Source organism: Coregonus lavaretus (assembly GCF_964263955.1).
Source record: "Coregonus lavaretus genome assembly, contig: HAP1_SCAFFOLD_1857, whole genome shotgun sequence".
NCBI classification, from domain to species: Eukaryota; Metazoa; Chordata; class Actinopteri; order Salmoniformes; family Salmonidae; genus Coregonus; species Coregonus lavaretus.
The window spans coordinates 1-12,228 of record NW_028162786.1 but is presented as its reverse complement, the minus strand read 5'-3'; the positions used below and the strand labels follow the sequence as shown (position 1 = coordinate 12,228).

At 44.4% G+C, this 12,228-nt stretch overlaps 1 long non-coding RNA gene across 1 annotated transcript; it reads right to left on the bottom strand.

Moving 5' to 3' along the window:
- Nucleotides 1-6,599: 6,599 nt before the first annotated feature.
- LOC311118840 lies at nucleotides 6,600-12,192 on the bottom strand. The gene is made up of 3 exons (XR_014611864.1): nucleotides 11,956-12,192; nucleotides 11,234-11,315; nucleotides 6,600-8,683 (listed from the first exon to the last, which is right to left on the bottom strand). It is a non-coding gene; the product is annotated as an uncharacterized lncRNA (long non-coding RNA).
- Between the last annotated feature and the right edge of the window lie 36 nt (nucleotides 12,193-12,228).

Below are 12,228 nucleotides of genomic sequence, written 5' to 3'. Positions count from 1 at the left end.
CCTACCAGACAGGCTAAATGCCTTTTATGCTCGCTTCGAGGCAAGCAACAATGAAGCATGCATGAGAGCCCCAGCTGTTCCGGACAACTGTGCGATCACGCTTTCTGTAGCCGATGTGAGCAAGACCTTTAAGCAGGTCAACATTCACAAGGCCGCGGGGCCAGACGGATTACCAGGGCGTGTACTCAGAGCATGCGCGGACCAAGAGGTAAGTGTCTTCACTGACATTTTTAACCTCTCCCTGACCGAGTCTGTAATACCTACATGTTTCAAGCAGACCACCATAGTCCCTGTGCCCAAGAATGCGAAGGTAACCTGCCTAAATGACTACCGCCCCATAGCACTCACGTCGGTAGCCATGAAGTGCTATGAAAGGCTGGTCATGGGTCACATCAATACCATCATCCCGGAAACCCTAGACTCACTCGAATTCGCATACCATCCCAACAGATCCACAATCGCACTCCACACTGCCCTTTCCCACCTGGACAAAAGGAACACCTATGTGAGAAAGCTGTTTATTGACTACAGCTCAGCGTTCAACACCATAGTGACTAAACATCTCCCTCTGCAACTGGATCCTGGACTTCCTGATGGGCCATCCCCAGGTGGTAAGGGCAGGCAACAACACATCTGCCACGCTGATCCTCAACACCGGGGCCTCTCAGGGGTGCATACTTAGTCCCCTCCTGTACTCCCTGTTCACCCACGACTGCATGGCCAAGCACGACTCCAACACCATCATTAAGTTTGCTGACGACACAACAGTGGTAGGCCTGATCACCGACAACGATGAGACAGCCTATAGGGAGGAGGTCAGAGACCTGGCAGTGTTGTGCCAGGACAACAACCTCTCCCTCAATGTGAGCAAGACAAAGGAGATGATCGTGGACTACAGGAAAAGGAGGGCTGAACAGGGGCTGTAGTGGAGTGGGTCGAGAGTTTCAAGTTCCTTGGTGTCCACATCACCAAGACACTATCATGGTCCAAACACACCAAGATAGTCATGAAGAGGGCACGACAACACCTTTTCCCCCTCAGGAGACTGAAAAGATTTGGCATGAGTCCCCAGATCCTCAAAAAGTTATACAGCTGCACCATCGAGAGCATCCTGACCGGTTGCATAACCGCCTGGTATGGCAACTGCTTGGCATCCGACCGTAAGGCGCTACAAAGGGTAGTGCGTACGGCCCAATACATCACTGGGGCCAAGCTTCCAGGACCTAAATACTAGGCGGTGTCAGAGGAAGGCCCAAAATTTTTTTTAAAGATTCCAGTCACCCAAGTCATAGACTGTTCTCTCTGCTACCGCAGAAAATTCTATTTTTTGTTGTTGGGAAGGGCCCGTTAGGAAGGGCCCGTAAGCATTTCACTGTTAGTCAACACAAGTTGTTTACCAAGCATGTGACAAATACGATTTGATTTGAGAAAAAAAAGATGCATAGTTTCTCTGCACTTCTCTGTCACACTGTCTCTCTGTCCTGGTCCCCTGCCTCTAGATAACCATCTCTCTAACAACATCCCTGTTTCCTCTTTCTCTCTGTCCCTCTTTTATCGCTCTGTCTTCCCGGTGTTGCCCTGTTGCTGGCTAGCTGTTGGTATTCTCTCCACCACAGTAAAGAGTATAATGTTATGTTGCCGATTTAATGCTAGGCTGGATCAAGCTGGAACTAGCCGGGTGACACGGGAGGGCCACACGGCCCCAGAGTCCTTTGTTATTGGCTAAGCATGACATCATCCCCCTTTGTGTGGCCACTGGCAGGCCGCGAGCTGGGCACGTGCAGAGCGGCTGTGCAGTATTAATACAGGCTCCCGCCCAACCCGCCACAAACACACCCCCACACACACACTGCCTCCCACAGGGCTTTCAGCATCACCAGGGGCCGACTCAGCGAGCCTGTCTCACAGTCAGCCGAGGAAGCAAAGGACACCATTGTGGGTCCTTGTGGGAGTGAATGTAGGAAGCTGAATAGAGAGGGGGTATTCATGGGTGGGCTACCTCCTGCCTGCATCCCATTGAGTCATAATGGCAGGCGTCCCCCAAGGCTCTATGCTCGGCCCTTTCACATTTTATCATCACAGGATTAGGTTGAGTGAACTAAGTGTATGGACTGGAATCAAAATGGCGTCCTCCCTCCCTACATAACCACCATGTAATTCACTGTACAGACTCTACTAGGCTTAAACTAGGTCAGTTATATACAGTAGGCTGTGTGTGTGAGCATGTTTGTGTGTAGTGTGTGAGTGGACCTCAACCTCTGCAGCAGCATGGCTCCATAGTCAGTGACTGTGGGATGGTCAGGCCGGGTGGTTTCTTGGCTTAAGCAAAGCTAATCCTTCCACGCTGCTCCATGTTGCTGGATGTGGTTGGCTAGCTCCAGTCAGGGCCAGGGCCAGGACAAGGCCTGACAGATGACCCAGAGGTTGGCTAGCTCCAGTCAGGGCCAGGGAAAGGGCAAAGCCTGACAGATGGCTCAGAGGTTGGCTAGCTCCATTCAGGGCCAGGGCAAGGCCTGACAGATGGCCCAGGGGTTGGTTAGCTCCAGTCAGGGCCATGGAAAGGCCTGACAGATGGCCCAGGGATTGATTAGTTCCAGTCAGGGCCAGGGCAAGGCCTGACAGATGGCCCAGAGGTTGGCTAACTCCAGTCAGGGCCAGGGCAAGGCCTGACAGATGGCCCAGAGGTTGGCTAACTCCAGTCAGGGCCAGTGCAAGGCCTGACAGATTGTCCAGAGGTTGGCTAGTTCCAGTCACGGCCAGGGAGACTCTTAAGACCGGCATTTAGGGAGGCCACCAGGCTCTGTTCTGTACTGCACTGTATACTGACTGACACAGTATAGTTCACCAAATTCAAATGAGAGTCACAAACACACTCTCTCTCTCACACAAACTCTTCTTCTGTCTTCTCTCCCTCTCCAGTTTTATTTCTACCACAAATGATTTTAACACGTTTAACCTTAACTGATGTTCAAGTGTCACTGGTTAGTCTTTGATATACTAATTGGTCCTTTTGTCGGAAGACTGGGTTCCGGCAGCACGTGTCCTGTAAGCCGTTTACTAAATAAGTATGTCCTTCACTCTGACTGAAGGTCCACCATGTGCCAGCTACCGGTGTCCATCTGCTAAGGATCCTGGGTAATGACTTAATGAAGTGCAATGCCTCATGGGATTGCACCACCACAGACACGACACCTAGAAAAGACGGATACGTTGTCTCCTTACCATATGACAAATCTCTTACATAATTTGTCTTGAATATGGATAAGACATTAAAAAATGATAATTTTACAGTATTTGTATGATGAGCAATGAGCACCATATCATGAACCATAGATTTGTGTTATGTGCATCGCTAGTAGTGACTGAAATGGACTAGCAGTTTACGGTATCATCCTTATTTTAACCTAGGACTGCAGTATACAGTTGGATGCACAAGTGTAATATCCTGACCCGTTGACATATTATTTCCAGGTAATGGTGCTGACGGTGTTAGCATATGCGAGTAAATGTCATACTTATTTTCATCCAGGACAATACGGTAGTGTAGACATTGATTTTAGGCCCATATCCTGTTCTAGCCAGGTGTACAGTAACATGGCTATTGCACCACTCAGGATAGATTTTTGGGTGATTTCCTGGGGCAGACATTTTTAGCAACACTCACATTTTAGCCCTGACCGTGACAATACTGTGGGAGAGGCTATACAGACGCCTGGTGCCCTTAATCGATGACGTATGTCGGGCAACGAGAGTTGAGACACACAACAACATGGAGGGAGGGAGACGAAAGCCCTGGTTAAGACACACAACAACATGGAGGGGGGAGACTAAAGCCCTGGTTAAGACACACAACAACATGGAGGGAGGGAGACTAAAGCCCTGGTTAAGACACACAACAACATGGAGGGAGGGAGACTAAAGCCCTGGTTAAGACACACAACAACATGGAGGGAGGGAGACTAAAGCCCTGGTTAAGACACACAACAACATGGAGGGGGGAGACTAAAGCCCTGGTTAAGACACACAACAACATGGAGGGAGGGAGACTAAAGCCCTGGTTAAGACACACAACAACATGGAGGGAGGGAGACTAAAGCCCTGGTTAAGACACACAACAACATGGAGGGGGGAGACTAAAGCCCTGGTTAAGACACACAACAACATGGAGGGAGGGAGACTAAAGCCCTGGTTAAGACACACAACAACATGGAGGGGGGAGACTAAAGCCCTGGTTAAGACACACAACAACATGGAGGGGGGAGACTAAAGCCCTGGTTAAGACACACAACAACATGGAGGGGGGAGACTAAAGCCCTGGTTAAGACACACAACAACATGGAGGGGGGAGACTAAAGCCCTGGTTAAGACACACAACAACATGGAGGGAGGGAGACTAAAGCCCTGGTTAAGACACACAACAACATGGAGGGAGGGAGACGAAAGCCCTGGTTAAGACACACAACAACATGGAGGGAGGGAGACTAAAGCCCTGGTTAAGTCACACAACAACATGGAGGGAGGGAGACTAAAGCCCTGGTTAAGACACACAACAACATGGAGGGAGGGAGACTAAAGCCCTGGTTAAGACACACAACAACATGGAGGGAGGGAGACTAAAGCCCTGGTTAAGACACACAACAACATGGAGGGAGGGAGACTAAAGCCCTGGTTAAGACACACAACAACATGGAGGGAGGGAGACGAAAGCCCTGGTTAAGACACACAACAACATGGAGGGAGGGAGACGAAAGCCCTGGTTAAGACACACAACAACATGGAGGGAGGGAGACGAAAGCCCTGGTTAAGACACACAACAACATGGAGGGAGGGAGACTAAAGCCCTGGTTAAGACACACAACAACATGGAGGGGGGAGACTAAAGCCCTGGTTAAGACACACAACAACATGGAGGGAGGGAGACTAAAGCCCTGGTTAAGACACACAACAACATGGAGGGAGGGAGACTAAAGCCCTGGTTAAGACACACAACAACATGGAGGGAGGGAGACTAAAGCCCTGATTAAGACACACAACAACATGGAGGGAGGGAGACTAAAGCCCTGGTTAAGACACACAACAACATGGAGGGAGGGAGACTAAAGCCCTGGTTAAGACACACAACAACATGGAGGGAGGGAGACTAAAGCCCTGGTTAAGACACACAACAACATGGAGGGAGGGAGACTAAAGCCCTGGTTAAGACACACAACAACATGGAGGGAGGGAGACTAAAGCCCTGGTTAAGACACACAACAACATGGAGGGAGGGAGACTAAAGCCCTGGTTAAGACACACAACAACATGGAGGGAGGGAGACTAAAGCCCTGGTTAAGACACACAACAACATGGAGGGAGGGAGACTAAAGCCCTGGTTAAGACACACAACAACATGGAGGGAGGGAGACTAAAGCCCTGGTTAAGACACACAACAACATGGAGGGAGGGAGACTAAAGCCCTGGTTAAGACACACAACAACATGGAGGGAGGGAGACTAAAGCCCTGGTTAAGACACACAACAACATGGAGGGAGGGAGACTAAAGCCCTGGTTAAGACACACAACAACATGGAGGGAGGGAGACTAAAGCCCTGGTTAAGACACACAACAACATGGAGGGAGGGAGACTAAAGCCCTGGTTAAGACACACAACAACATGGAGGGAGGGAGACTAAAGCCCTGGTTAAGACACACAACAACATGGAGGGAGGGAGACTAAAGCCCTGGTTAAGACACACAACAACATGGAGGGAGGGAGACTAAAGCCCTGGTTAAGACACACAACAACATGGAGGGAGGGAGACTAAAGCCCTGGTTAAGACACACAACAACATGGAGGGAGGGAGACTAAAGCCCTGGTTAAGACACACAACAACATGGAGGGAGGGAGACTAAAGCCCTGGTTAAGACACACAACAACATGGAGGGAGGGAGACTAAAGCCCTGGTTAAGACACACAACAACATGGAGGGAGGGAGACTAAAGCCCTGGTTAAGACACACAACAACATGGAGGGAGGGAGACTAAAGCCCTGGTTAAGACACACAACAACATGGAGGGAGGGAGATATAGTGTAAGTGTGTGCGCGGAGTAAGGGTACGTGAGGAGTTAGGGTGCGTGAGATTTGGATCAAGGGATCCAGAGGCAGGGTGTTTGTGGGTGAGGGGCAGTGGGAAAGTCCCTCCATGTGTGGTGAACGGTTCATCATCGGTCATTTTAGTGATTTGGTCACAGGATCCATTACTCCCCCGCTAGCACTTTATAATAGCTCCACGTAATAAAGCATTTATAATGGGTTAGTAAATAGTTTATTCATCATTTATTAATGATTACTCCATTCATAAGATGTTTAATATAGGTCCTTAGAAACCATTTACTAATCAGTTAAGTCTTTTTACGTGTTATCATCTAAAGTGTGGGGTATTTGTACTTTATAAATAATTTATAAATGTTTAGAGTGACCAGTGTAATTTCTCACAAAAAGATGGACAGATGGACATTCCAGCAGTACCTGATGCTCCTTAAGGTCTCAAAATTACGTAGATCCTATCAATGGTTAAACAATAAGCACACAAACAGAGGATGTTCAAGAAAATATATTAAACATTTTATTTCAAAACAGTCACACTGTTGTGTGATGTGTAACTTCAAACACACTCTATGCTGAGTAAAGTAACATAAGTATCACGTTTCAGGAGAAGACCCAGATGCAGACCGTGTCGGAGTAACAACATTTTATTACAAAACCAGGGGGCAGGCAAATGACAGGTCAAGGGCAGGCAGAGGTCAGTAATCCAGGGTGGTGTGACAAGGTACAGAACGGCAGGCAGGTTTAGGGTCAAGGCAGGCAGAGGTCAATAATCCAGGGTGGTGTGACAAGGTACAGAACGGCAGGCAGGCTTAGGGTCAGGGCAGGCAGAATGGTCAAAACCAGGAACTTGAGAAAGACAGGAGCAAGGGGAAAACCGCTGATAGGCTTGACGAAACAAAACAAACTGGCAACAGTCTAACGGAGAACACAGGTATAAATACACTGGGGATAATGGGGAAGATGGGTGACACCTGGAGGGGGGTGGATACAATCACAAAGACAGGTGAAACAGATCAGGGTGTGACACGTAAGCATTTTTTGGCAGTGACTTTTCTACCAAAACCAAAGTGTGGATTACAGTCACACCTTAGAGCAGTATAATATCAGTTAACCCAGAAATAAAATATTGTGCAATTTGGTCAGCTGCATGATTAAGTTCTGGGTCCATACGTGTTAGAAATTGGGAGTTACGGTTTGCGAAGACTCCACCCAAAAGGAAACGCTCAGCCAAAAGGCACCTACCCCCACCTCAATTTACATTTACATTTTAGTCATTTAGCAGACGCTCTTATCCAGAGTGACTTACAGTTAGTGAGTGCATACATTATTCCATTTTTATATACTGGCCCCCTGTGGGAATCGAACCCACAACCCTGGCGTTGCAAACGCCATGCTCCACCAACCGATCACACATCAGTAGTAATGAAGGAGTAAAAATCCTCTATCCGGTCCGGTCCGGCCAGCTGTTGTGTGTAGGCTGCATCTCCCTGTTTTATGGTTAGTTTGCTGTAGCGATGTTGACAACATTAGCCAAACATTCACATTACAACTCTTCCTCAAGTCCTTGCAACAGTTGTTTCACAACAGTTTTTGTTAATAAAATGTTCAATATATTTCCTTTAACATCCTGTGTTGTGTGCTTATTATTTGACCATTGATATGTTCTAGGCTATTTTGAGTCCTTAAGGAGCATCGGGTACTGCTGGAATGTCCATCTTTTTGTGAGAAATTACACTAGTCACTCAAAACATTTATAAAGTATTTATCAAGTATAAATAGCCCACACTTCAGATGAGGCCACACAAAAATTCTTAACTAATGTTTAGTAAATAGTCTATAAGGACCTATATTAACTATCTTATCAATGATCTTAAGAATCATTATTAAATACCTTAAAAGTTGTTTATAAACAGTTGTGGCAAACCTTTGGCCAATTTGCTGCAAATGTGCGGTAAGCTCATATTTTCACATGCAAATTAGTTTTGTGGCAAACTGTTCAGTAAATTTGCAGCAACTTCTGAACTTCTGGCAAACAATTCTGGGAAACTTGTGGCGAACATTCTGTTTGCTGAAAACTCAGTATGAATATGCAAATTAGATCAGGTTTTTGGTTACTGTGTGTTAAACAACATTGAAATGTATCTACATAAACCAAATCACATAACTTTAAATGAACTTACTTCACAGAGAAAAATGAAACAACATGTATTCAATGTCTTTAACAGATAAAAATAAATCCAATACAACTTGAAATCATCAGCATGGTAATGAAGAAAATAGCAAAGACTGGATATTTCCCAGATAAATTGTTTAATCTTTTTATGTAGCTACAACATTTACATGAGAGAAATGTGAACACTATGGGGATGTTGACCTTAGGATGTTTAAAGGGACAACTACATAATTATTTATATGAGTCAAGTGATAACTGAGCAATAGATTAACCAATGGAAGTTTGAAAGATAATTAACAGCATTTTAATAATTAAAACAAAAACGAAATCAAACCCAGTTCAGAACTATTGCCTTTTTTTGTGAACTTTGGAGATGGCAGCCCTGTGGAAGTCCTTCATCCAAGGCTTGTTGAATACATGCACTGAAACAATCAGAAAACAAAACAAAATTAGGATACTGAAAACAATTTATATTTTGGCATCTTAAAAAGGTAGAAATTGAGTTATGCCAGGGTTGTGGGTTCGTTTCCCACGGGGGACCAGTATGAAGAAAAAAAAAAAATTATGCACTCACTAACTGTAAGTCGCTCTGGATAAGAGCGTCTGCTAAATGACTTAAATGTAATGCCTAATATGGCAATTCATATTATTTTTCCAAAATGAATTATTGTTACTCAAAAACATGCTTGGTTAAAAATAACCCAATTTCGTCAACCCAGCGCTGGGTCAATATTGGGAAAAAACAGCATTGGGTTAATTCAACACAGCGGGTTTGGGTTGTGCATTGAACCCATCGCCTTGGGTTGTGTGCTTGACCCAACTGCTGGGTAAATTAGACTATATTGCAGGGTTAAAACAACCCAGTGTGTTGGGTTGTGACATAAACCCAGCACATTGAGTTGGGGGATTGAACCAGGAGCTGGGTAATTCATATAAACCTTGGGTTATTTTCAGTGTCATCCTAATTTAAATGTTGCTTGCATAATATAGCCTTCTCTACCATCCCACCCCCTCCCTTTCCTACACACACAATCAAGATACAATGTTGAATTTCAAATAATTAATTTATATTGCCTGCATTTCAGAACATACATCACGTCAGAGAATGTACAAGAATATATAAAACATGTAAACAGCCCATTGAAACAAAGACCTATTATCTAAATGTGTATTATTTCACAAGATAAGATGTCATAAGATATGATTTATTATTAGAATGTATTTATATTATTTCATGAACCAAACAGTCCAAACATCAGACTAAAGCTTCAGTTGAAATTGATGTGCACACTCAGAAAAACAAGCATGCGTGCGTGTGACATTGTCTGTCTTAAGTGGTATTAACACAGATCTGTCAGAGCTAATCAATAGATATTCACATTCACAGACACACTGCGGCTATCTTAGGTGACAGCACACACCCTGCTGTTTTGCCATACAATAATGGTCTACATTTGGGTCGAGTTAAAACATTCTTAGTGTAAAATATTACATTTGAAGGTCACTCTACTAATGACATGGACTAATGACTCATTACTTAATAACTGTATTTTATTCATAAAGCACTTTTCACAATCCCCAAAATGTAACATTTGTATTTGAAAATAAATTGTTGTGATCGAATGAAGGTGTACCAGAACATGCTTCAGTAGTTGAACTAAAGGCAAACAAGCCACAAACGGTACTGTAGGCAAAAAGCAGGCACAAATGCATTAAAAAACCAACTAAAAGTCAATTTAACAGAGCTATAAATAGTGCCTTAAGAGCATATTAGCATTGGAATGAGACACTCATGACTCATCCATCCATTGATCTATTAATTCACAGGAACACTTCCTCTTGTCACTTCTCACACTACATACAAGAGCAGATACTTATCCACTATTGTTCAGTGGAAAAAAATACATGCTCGCAACAGTCTTACTGCAGGGGATTCTGTTCCTGGCAGTTGATAAACTGTGGTCTGTAGGAATTTCCATGCTGGGGCACAGTGGGAAAGTTGATATCAAACGCATAATAGGACTTGAATCACACATCCAGTGCCCCAAACAGTGTACCTTGCTCCAATGATGGTCCACTAATGACTGTAAACACCTGTGAGCAGTCCCCAAGAGCCAACACAATCGGAACACAAATGGGTAGTGTCTGGTCACCTCAGCCTGGTGCAGGTACTCAACCATGTTGGTCCCAACCTTCAGAGAAATCATTTGATTTTAGATTATGAGGACTTGTGCAGAGCATGGAGGCACACTGACAATGCCATCATACCATTTATTTAGTATATTTTATAGCCATTTACATGAATCAACACCCAATCCCTGTTTGATGCCTACATCTTCCATTAATTAGGGGCTGGGGCTCATAGGTTCATTTACACAACACTAACCACTTTTCCAGCCAACCATTTAATGCGGATGAATTACCTGACTTAAGAAAAAAGTAACGACTGGGCTGATGGAAACATGAAATGACGGTACAATTTTATAAATGCCTACAGATAATTTGTTCGTTCGACATGGTGGGATCTTTTTGTGGCGTTAAAATTAATTATGCTAGAAATGGCAGTGTAAACTCTTTTATGCGCAAATATTGATATATAACCATAATCTCGAACCTGGTTTGCCAGCCAGATTTTGTTCAGCCACTTGGTTGTCTGGGCTTCCCTCTCACATTTGACTCTGTTGTGAGCACAAAGTATTCAAAATACACAACAAATCTTTCAACATGTACCTGGCAAGACCCAGCTACTGCTCAAGCTTGGTGTGTCCACAGTCCTATGTATTCATGTGTGTGTCCCGAGGACCTCCCCTTGTGTATAAAAAAGGTGCTGTTTACAGAATACTCACTGCGTGTAAGGCTTTTATGTTCTTTAACTTCAGGCTATAGTCGAGTCGTCCAAAAGCAAGAGCATTTCCTGGTCCATCTCTTATGCTGTCCCCACTCTCAAAAAGGAATTTCTCAGTTGTACTTACCCTCAAACTTTGGAATCAAAGAGGCCAGGTTCCACTCATTCAGCTTATCTTTACAAAGCTGTCCAGTCATTGGCCTTGACCTCTGCATTTAAGTACAGAAATAAAGAAATGTTAGAAACATATCTGGCTAGCTAAACTAACTTGGCTACATCAAATTTAAGGTAAACTCTAACGTTAGCTAGCTAACAGAACTTCACAAGTCTGACTAAAGCTGCCACTGTCAGAAACCATTGAAAACCAGTACACAGTAATGTTAGCTAACTCAATAATGCAAGCATAAAATAAGCCTGGCAAATAGCGCAGTTAAAATTAACCCAGATGGAGAATAAGTACAATCTAGCTATTGTAACATAGCTAGCCAGCTAACTTGGCTAACGTTAGCTAACGTGTGAAACCGTGTCCGAGACCAGAAGAAGTGTCAGACTAAGTTAGCTGAAGTAGCTAGCTAGCTAAATTTAGCTAACTACCGTTACAGACACTGACATAGTTAGCCAAACGTAGACAAAAAACATACATTTAGTTATATTCCACTTCAGTAAGCCAACGTCGCGAGGCAAACGTTAGCTAGCTAGCTAATGTTACCACAGCCAGAGATATTAGCACAGAAAATGGATAGCTAGCTAACGCTCAAGCTAACGTTAGCTAACTACCTAATTATGATAGGACAACCTATTTAACCTCAATGACCATCAAACTCATAATTCGTAATGTTTCTTACTTACCATTTCATGGTTTTCAATCAGTCTGTCTAAATAATGTTCGCCGTTTTCGACTCGTCAGTCACTCAGTCGAACTAGAATACTTGCAAGTATTCTGGTGGACTTAATGCGCTGGTGTCGGGAGAATTAACCCACTGGCTGGGTCAAATATCCATAGCCCAACCTTAATAACCCAGCACCAACAACTTTCTGTATTTAGAGAAAAGAACCCAACTATTGACCCGATGCCTGCAACCCAGCAACTGGGTCATCTAAACAACCCAACATTTTTTTTAG